Raw genomic sequence first — 9,280 nt, 5'->3', positions numbered from 1 at the left:
AGTCACGTCTAAGACTCACTGTAGCTCTTGGTTCTCACTATTTATCTTTGCAAAAACCCAAATTTAAAGTCTGTGATTATTTTCACCCAGTTCAAGAAAGAAAGCATCCCTCCTGGATATTTTGGAGGGCATTTCAACTGCAGTGCAACAAGGCTTATATAGGAAAGAAAACACATTACCATTTTTGGAGATGAAATTTATACTGATTTAAAAAAAAACATTGCAAGCTTCATATTTTGATTATCAGACATTTTCTTAAAATTCTTGCATGGTTTCATTTTTTAGATGGAAAATAATTTTACACCTCAGTATGAGAACTTTTCATGATGACACATTATGTATGACATGGGCCATTCAAGTTTAAAGAACTAGAGGACTATGAGGGTTACTGCAAACCCTCATAGTGGTGAGGTGCTTCCTGGATATTGCAGGGATGCTGTCAAAGTGAACTCACAGCAGCTGTGGATGTCTGAATAGACCTGCAGAAGATCAAACCAGTCATCGATGAAGCACAGGTATGTGAAGGGTTCACAAGACCCTGTTCATATTGAGGACCTATAGGTATTCTACAGCTCCTGGGGAAGGGAGAGTTGGCTTTCTTCAGGAATGGATTATTGGTAGATTGCTGATGCTCTGGTGGTAATCCAAAAACAGAAGAAGAGGACATGACTTTGAAAGGGAGATGTTTGTGTAAGGATCTGAGAAGGAGTGGTTGGGAATGGGGTGGATATGATCAAGTGCATTGTATTTGTGTCAAGATGATAGCTATAATAATAGTGGGAGGAAGTATGGAAGAATACTAAGCCATTTTATCAATTCTTTTTCTCAATTAATTTGCCTTTCATGAACTCAAAGGCTCATTTGAATAAGACATAATAAAAACATAAACATAAAAAACAATGTAATATATAAAATAAAATATAGTAGTTTGTTGATTTTCTTTCTTCTCTAGTATTGGGTGTGTTTTTTTGTTTTGTTTTGTGTTTTTTGTTTTTTTAACAGTGAGTAAAGTGAGACCAATAGGGAATTTCTCATCATTGCTGGGATCCCTTGCAGATGGTAGAGGGATCCTGGCAGGTGTCTGCATGGTGTCCTTGTTATCAGAACGTCAAAGCTCTCCCATGCTTGGCCATCTTCCTTACGCTTGAGGAATGCTACTTATGAACCTACAAGTAAACTAAGACCTTCACTTACTGAGATACTAGGTTGCTGTAGCTTTGAAAGAGGGTTTGTGTGAATAAGATTATGAGGTCAAGAATAGCATACTGACTGTGAGTAATAGTGTATTAGTCAGGGTTCTCTAGAGTCACAGAACTTACGGAATGCCTTTACACATTAAAAAAATTATTGTAATGATTTATAGTCTGTAGTCCAACTAACCCACCAATGGGCAGCTGTGAATGGGAAGTGAATGGGAAAAACCTAGCAGTAGTTAAGTCCCACTGGCCTAGTTGTTTCACCTGGTCTTCTGTATAAGCTGGAATTCTGAAGAAGTAGGCACCAACAGATGTTCTGGCAAGTAAGTTTAAGCAGATGAAGAAGAATGAGTCCTCCTCCTTCCATTGTCCTTAAGTACGATGTGAGCAGAAGGTGTGGCCCAGATTAAAGGTGTGTACCACCACACTTGGATCTGGAACTTGCTTTTTCCCAGGCTGGCCTTGAACTCAGAGATCTGCTTGCCTCAGTCTGCTGGGATAAAAGGCACATACTACCTTGCCTGAGCCTAAGATTTTCATGGCCATTGTGCCTCAGGACTTTCATGTCAATATCCATGTCAGAAGGTCGTGTCTTCCAGCCTCAAGATCTAGATCACAGGTATGCCCTCCATTTCTGAATTGTAGTTCATTCCAGATGTAGTTAAGTTGACAACCAGGAGTAGCCATCACAGATATGAAAAATGGGGAGAGCCAAGGGAAAAAAATGATATTGTGAAAGTTTTTGTATATTGGAAGATTTGAACACCTTATTTTTAGTGTGTTATTCCTAGTCAAAAAGTTAAGCTATTCCTAAGATGTAAAAAGACCCAGACATTATCAGATGGTTCTTCTTGTAGGGAAGGACGAATTTACCAGTGAAGAAAAAAATTCTCACATACTTTTTTAAAAACAAAACAAAACAAAACAAAAACATGCCATTATTTGGAAAAGCTTAATGTTTTGGCATGAAGAGTCACCATTAAATCTTTGTCAGCATCCATAAGTCCATAGGTCTATTAGGAAGGCATTGAGTAAATGCCGAAAATAAAAGTTGCAGGAATTTTCTTTCTATGCTTTGAAAACACCCATGAAAAATACATTTCAAATAAAATGTTGTGCATCTGGATGGCACTTTTTAGTGTCCCAAATGTCTGAATTATATTGCACTACTTAATCCCTAAGACAGCACCATATGCTAGAGAGAGAGAGAGAGAGAGAGAGAGAGAGAGAGAGAGAGAGAGAGAGGTTATGCCATTGTACAAGGGATGACTTGATCAAGGGTACTTGCACAGTAAATGAAGATTCTAAATTTTAATGAAGGTTTTTCATTTGTTATTTTTGAAAAACATATTGAAATTTTGTATTCTCTTCATAACTTTGTGGTGCTATTTTAATGGTTTTAACTATAAGCTCCATTTGCTTACAAAACATAAATATTTTGCTCAAATAGAGTGTTCATCATTGCTGCAGGAATATCTGTGGCTGCTTCTGCCCAGACTACAGGCCTTGAGAGCAGAAATAAAAATCTACATGCATCATTCTCTAGTCTTTGTTCAGGGAAGTCATAAATTTCTGTAAGAGAGCAATAATGTTGATCTGATGTGGGATAGTTTTACAGTACTATGAGCCCATGAAGAAAGAGGAATGGTAACACATGTTATAGTCTGCTAAAGTTTTATTTTATTTGCAAAACTGCCATAAAGCATCTACTTTGGTTTCATACTCTGTCTCCTTAAAATGAACCCTTCCTGTGCTTTCGACTTTGGTGCAGGTGACTGTTTCCCTCTGAAAACAGCCCAGCCTATTTCTTTGAGTGATTGGTTTAGGGCCTGGTACTGATTTTTTTGGTGGCACCATGCTAACATAGGCAGAAAGCAAAGGCTGTTGGGCTGAGTGAGGGAAGCAAGAAAACGTGCCTTGCCAGCGGCAAGGCTGAACACCTTCTGATCATGTTATCATCTGAGCTAAGGCAGCCAGTGAGATGATGCCCTGCCAAGGTATTGTGATCTGCTTGACATATAGCCAGATCTCTGATAGTTTGTCCTCATGATGACTTGCTCAAGGTGATGGAGTAAAGTTCATCTGTGGCAGGATGGGGCTGTGCAAAAAAAAAAAAGAAAAAGTGATGGTGCTGATGACCTAACAGTGAGCATAACTGAATGCCAGAGAAAAGCACTGGAGCAGCAGGAAGGCTTCAGGCCATGATGCTTTCTGTTTTCCATCAAGACAGGGCTCAAAGTAGGATTTAGTCTGCTCCTTCAACTCAGTATGGTTTTCTTTCTGGTCAGGGTCAAAGTCTCAGAACTGTCTACCAAGGCATAGGCCACTGCGGTAGGGAGAAGACAAGACAGAGTCTGAAGGAGAAAGTTGATCAGTGTCTGTTCTGTGCTGCAGTAGCAAAGAACTAGAGACTGAGTAATTGGTTAATAAAGGAAGCTTACTTATTTCACAGTTTTGAAAGTCTAAGAGCATGGCAAAGACATCCATTGGGCTATTGTGAAGGCTCTGTGTAAGTGGCATTACACAGCAGGAGCGTAAAAGAATGAAAAATTAGGAGAGTTCAGAAGAGGCAAACACCTGGACCAATATTAATTTATAATGATTTGCTGTTATAGGGATTGCTCCACTTCAGTAAAGTTCAAGTTATTCCCATGAGACCTCCTACACTCTCTCTCTCTCTCTCTCTCTCTCTCTCTCTCTGTCTCTCTCTCTCTCTCTCTGTCTCTCTCTCTCTCTCTCTGTCTCTCTCTGTCTCTCTCTGTCTCTCTCTCTGTCTCTCTCCACTCAGACAGTCTATTCATGAATGCCTAGCTCCCAAGACCTAATTACCTCTTCAAGGCAGGAACATGCTAGCATCCAGGCAGGCATGGTACAAGAGGAGCTGAGAGTTCTACATCTTCATCTGAAGGCTGCTGGCAGAATACTGGCTCCCAGGCAGTTAGGAAAAAAGGTATTAAAGCCCACACCCACAAGGCCACACCTACTTCAAAAAGGCCACACCTCCCATTAGTGCCATTCCCAGGGCCAAGCATATATAAACCATCATACTTAATATCTACCCTACAATAATTAAACATTAGTCAAAGAGAAGATGAGCCTTGGTGACTGAGAAAGATATGGATATAAATTTGTCAGTTGTTAAAATCTTACTAAATTCTGCCTAGCAAAGCCACAGGGTTCCCAGGGTGGGGAGTGAGTACTGAGGAGCTCTGGAGGCTGGGGATACACAGATGAGTATCAACATAGAGGAGCTGATTGACTGGTGTGTAATACTATGGTGCACCTCAGAAGGTGTGGACACCTGCTGTGTGACTTCCTGGGGGGTGGGGTGGGGACAGCAACAGCCACCAGGAAGATATCTAGATGTGGGGAGGAAAAGCATCTCTGTAGTATTCTGGCAGCAAGATCTGTGGGAGGCAGCACAGAGGCCATTGTTGGCAGGATGGTACATGACAGGGTTTACAGCTCTCATTTCTGATGTTATAAGGTTACAGGCAGTGACCTTGGGAGAGTTCACACTCAATTTAATTTTTATTGTTTCACGGAATGGGAATTGTTTTCTGCCAGTCAATAAAGTAGTGGGCACCCTGCCGTATAATGGATGTGAATAGACCATTACCGTTCGCTATGGCTCCTTGACTGCAGGGCACTCTTATTAGTGGAGATTTTGGAGCCACGGGGATTTTATCAGCCCCAGGGCCAGTTCCTTATCCATGTCAGCATTCCTGTTGCTGCATAGAAAATGTTTGGCCCTTTTCAAACAGAAGGAAAGTCCCAAGTCCTTGAAGTTAAAAAATGCACCCAGAAAGGAAAGAGCCATCCCAGTGTAGGTGAAAGCTTTATGGTAAGGTAAACAGCACAGTCAAAACTCCCAGAAAGGAGCATCAGGAAACATGCTGGTAAAAAAATATTATGAAGGAAGTGTTCTGCACAGCAGAGGACTGGTGAATGCTCACAACAAAATCATTATTAGTTAAGGGATAGAAAGATGATCAATCCTTTTTCCTATGTGCAATGAAAAAAAAAACATCAAATATTCTGTATCTTCTCAAGTCTTCAGTCTGTCAAAACTGAGCAGATATCCACCATGAAACAGCAGCATTAAGTGGAAGCAGAGCTTGGCCTCATTTAGCTGTGGAATGTCCTCATTAGACCAGTGTGGCATAATACAACATTGATTTCAAATTCTTTGTGAGGGCCAACTAATGGCATAGATGTTGATGTCAGAAAAAATGAGAAAGTGAGCCTAACAAGGCAAGTACAACAGAGGAAATAGATAATTTACAGAAGAACTGTTTCCTGGAAGTAGAAGAATTATGAGTCAGAGGCAGCCTGGGATAGTAGTAAGACCTGATCTGAAACAGTTTTTTAAAAGTAATAATAATGGCTGCTGCTGCTGTGTGTATGTGTGTCTGTATAAGTGCATCTTTGTGTGTGTGTTTCTGTGTGTGCATATGTATACATGTGTGTGCATGTCCTCCCTGCCACTGTGTGTATGTGTTTTGGTCTCTCTCTGTATACTATCTCTCTGTGTATGTGAGAGGGATGAACTACTTAATATTCATGCCTATATTCCAGTTATTCTATGAATAGTGATGGTAAAAAGTGAACCCTTCTATGTCTGTAGTGTTTTACAGGTGGAAGCACATCCTCGGAACTTAAATTTCTGGGGGATAGACTGCTACATTTCTGATGAAACTGACAAGAAAAGCTGCAATTAGTTCAGTTCCATACAATCCCTTCTCTTTCCCACACCAACCATCTCCCTCCGTCTGCCCCTGTGCCCCCTCACCTTGTTCAACTGTGCTTGTGGAAGCTTTCGTCTTCTTGTAATGCTAGAAGGTCCATATCATTTGTCCCATTTGTCCCATTTGTATGTAAGACTCTTGAGGATAGGGATCTTGTTTTGTTTCATTCTTAGACATATCTCAAGCACCTGATACAGTGCTTGAACAAAGACCAAATATGAAAGAAAACAAGGATTCAAAAAAAAAAAAAAGAAAATAAAGATTCTTTTTTTTTTTAAGATTTATTTATTTTATGTATACAAGTACACTGTGACTGTCTTCTGACACACCAAAAGAGGGCATTAGATCCCATTACAGATCGTTGTGAGCTACCACATGGTTGCTAGAAATCGAACTCAGGACCTCTGGAAGAGCAGTCAGTGCTTGTAACCGCTGAGCCATCTCTCCAGCCCAAGGATTCTTTCAAAGGAGGAAATGAAGGGTTGCAACTCAGAAAAGGGAGTGAAAACCGGCCCCAGAACTTTACACACTGCTGAAAAACTGGATTCTTTCTGAATCAATAGAGAAAGAAGAATGTCTTTGAAGAGCATTAACAGAGCAATGGTGAGTACACAGTCCGGGCACACATTGTGTGTAACTAAACTCCATAGTTGGTAGGAAAAATGTGAGTTTTTGGTCTTTAGTTTTATTTATTTATTTATTTATTTATTTATTTATTTATTTATTTATTTATTTTCTCATACACTGGTGGGAGACTAGAGGTGGAGAACCAATAATTACTACATATGTGCACACACACTCTTCAGGGCTTTATTGTACAATAAAGAGGGCCATACTTTTGCCTTATAAATATTTTTATATTGCTATTGTCACAGATTCCTGGCAGCCTCTTCATGATCTCCACGAAGACAATATAGCTAGGAAACTCTTAACAGAGCTTTCTTCCTTAAACACAGATACCACTGTTACAGAGTTTGCGCTTACACTGATAGTAAAAATATACTAGAGTTTCTCACTGAACCACCTTTTTTTCTTAAATGATGTGGATGGGCCTGGTGCTGCTGTTCTTGTGAACCATCCCCTAATGAATAAAGGAGCCAATTACTGGGTGAGTAGGTGGGACTTCTGGGTTGGTTGGATGGAGGAAGAGAGGAAGCAGGAGAGAGTTAGGTCTATTTGGAACGGGGACAGCAGAAGGGTAAGATGTAGCTACTAGAGTTTCCCAGTATCATGGTGGATCTGCAAGGATTTGCCATGTGAGGAGTCGGATTTTCTTAAGGCTTATAAGATTAGGTTTTAGTTGTTGGGCCTAGAGATTGAGTTACCATTGTTTCTGAACTAAGTTTGTGTCGTGGTTTCCTTCATCCTGTGGCTCATCTGGGTCCAAGAGAGAAAGGTATGGCAGAAAAGTGTGAGTTTGCCAGATGTGCACCACGGAGTTGGCATGATAACAACCCGCCATTGGGAACCTAGTGAGCTGGGTAGAGAGATTATGGAGTTCTGAGTCAGAGGCTCCATGAGATAAAAACAAGTCTGCCATTGCCCGCTAGTGTATGGCAGGCCATGCTGCTGGGCCAGGGACTCAAGCATGGGAACGTGCTTAAATGTCTTCACTGTTGTGTTAGGATTGCCACTCGTCTGGACAGATCACAACAGGCCAGCACAGTTCCACGGGAGAGAGGTTTGTTGTGGGAGGAAAGGGACAAAAGAGGGCAACAAAGAAGGAAAGAGGACAAAGGTCAGGGGGACCTCTGCTTTTTATTTGGGCCCTGACTTACTGCACATGCCACTGCGCGTAGGTAAAGGTGGGCAGGTGGACCAGGTGGACGCTGGGAATGTATGGCAGTTGCCATGGCAACAGATACACAGGTCATTTCATGGTCGCCTATGGGTAATGTCATTGCTGGATTTGGAGGTGACCTGCCAGTTCCTCACTGTAAAGCCAATTTCACTAATTATCACTGTATCCTGGTGAAGAGGTTATCTAATTTTTAAAAATATTTCAAAACTCCAATAATAATTTCAATTTTAAACATAGTATTTGTGCCTATTTCAGAGGGACTTTATAATGAAGTTTATCTTCTCTTATTGATAGGATTTTGATAATTTAAAGAAATATAAAAAAAGTTGCAAATGTAAAGTAGGTCTAAACACAAATGTTAATCCTGAGATTCACAAGAGAAAACCCAATTCTACAATTAGGGGCCAAATTTAAAGCAAGCTTTATTAAATATTTATCAGGATGAGCTTTGGTTAGGACCATTTCCTTGAATTCCCAGCTGAATTTTTCAGGGAAATCATAAAGGCAAACTCGTGGGCCTCTGTATTTTCCCTTGTGACTTTGTTATTTTCAAAGAACTACAACTCCCAGCATTCCAGGAAGTCACCTGGTTCTTGGGTGGGTGGGGCTTATACCTTAATTTCTAGCCTTACAACTAACAGAACATGTTCCTGGCACAGTCTCACAATTTGAAGTGATATTTTTAAAAACCATTTTCCAAGTCACCAATAATAGATTAGTGTTTTACTAAGGAAAGGCATTTTGTTTTGCTGTCACTGAACAGTGAATGAGTCAGGTTTTGAATTCTCTACTCCATTCTCCCTGTGTATTTAGTCCTGTCTATCAGTTGTATGAGTCTGAATCTGTGCCTGCCTGAAGGGTGTCTGTGACTCTGTCCCTGTGTCTATGTCTGTCTGTACATGAATGTGTGTTTATGTTTTAAAATTCTTTTTATTTTTAAAATTTTTTTATTAGATATTTTCTTTATATATATTTCAAATGCTATCCTGAAAGTTCCCTATACCCTCACCCTGCCCTGCTCCCCTACCCACCCATTCCCGCTTCTTGGCCCTGGCATTCCCCTGTACTGAGGCATATAAAGTTTGCAATACAAAGGGGCCTCTTTTCCCAGTAATGGCCGACTAGGCCATCTGCTACATATGCAGCTAGAGATATGAGCTCTGGGGGTACTGGTTAGTTCATATTGTTGTTCCACCTATAGGGATGCAGACCCCTTCGACTCCTTGGGTGCTTTCTCTAGCTTCTCCACTGGGGGCCCTGTGTTCCATCTTATAGATGACTGTGAGCATCCACTTCTGTATTTGCCAGGCACTGGCATAGCCTCATATGAGACAGCTAAAACAGGGTCCCTTCAGCAAAATATTTCTGGCATATGCAATAGTGTCTGGGTTTGGTGACTGATTATGGGATGGATCCCCGGGTGGGGTAGTCTCTGGATAGTCCATCCTTTCGTCTTAGCTCCAAACTTTGTCTCTGTAACTCCTTTCATGGGTATTTTGTTCCCTATTCTAAGGAGGAATGAAGTATCCACCCAT

The sequence above is a fragment of the Mus caroli genome, chromosome 18, assembly GCF_900094665.2.
Source record: "Mus caroli chromosome 18, CAROLI_EIJ_v1.1, whole genome shotgun sequence".
NCBI classification, from domain to species: domain Eukaryota; kingdom Metazoa; phylum Chordata; class Mammalia; order Rodentia; family Muridae; genus Mus; species Mus caroli.
Note: the sequence above shows the minus strand (reverse complement) of the source record.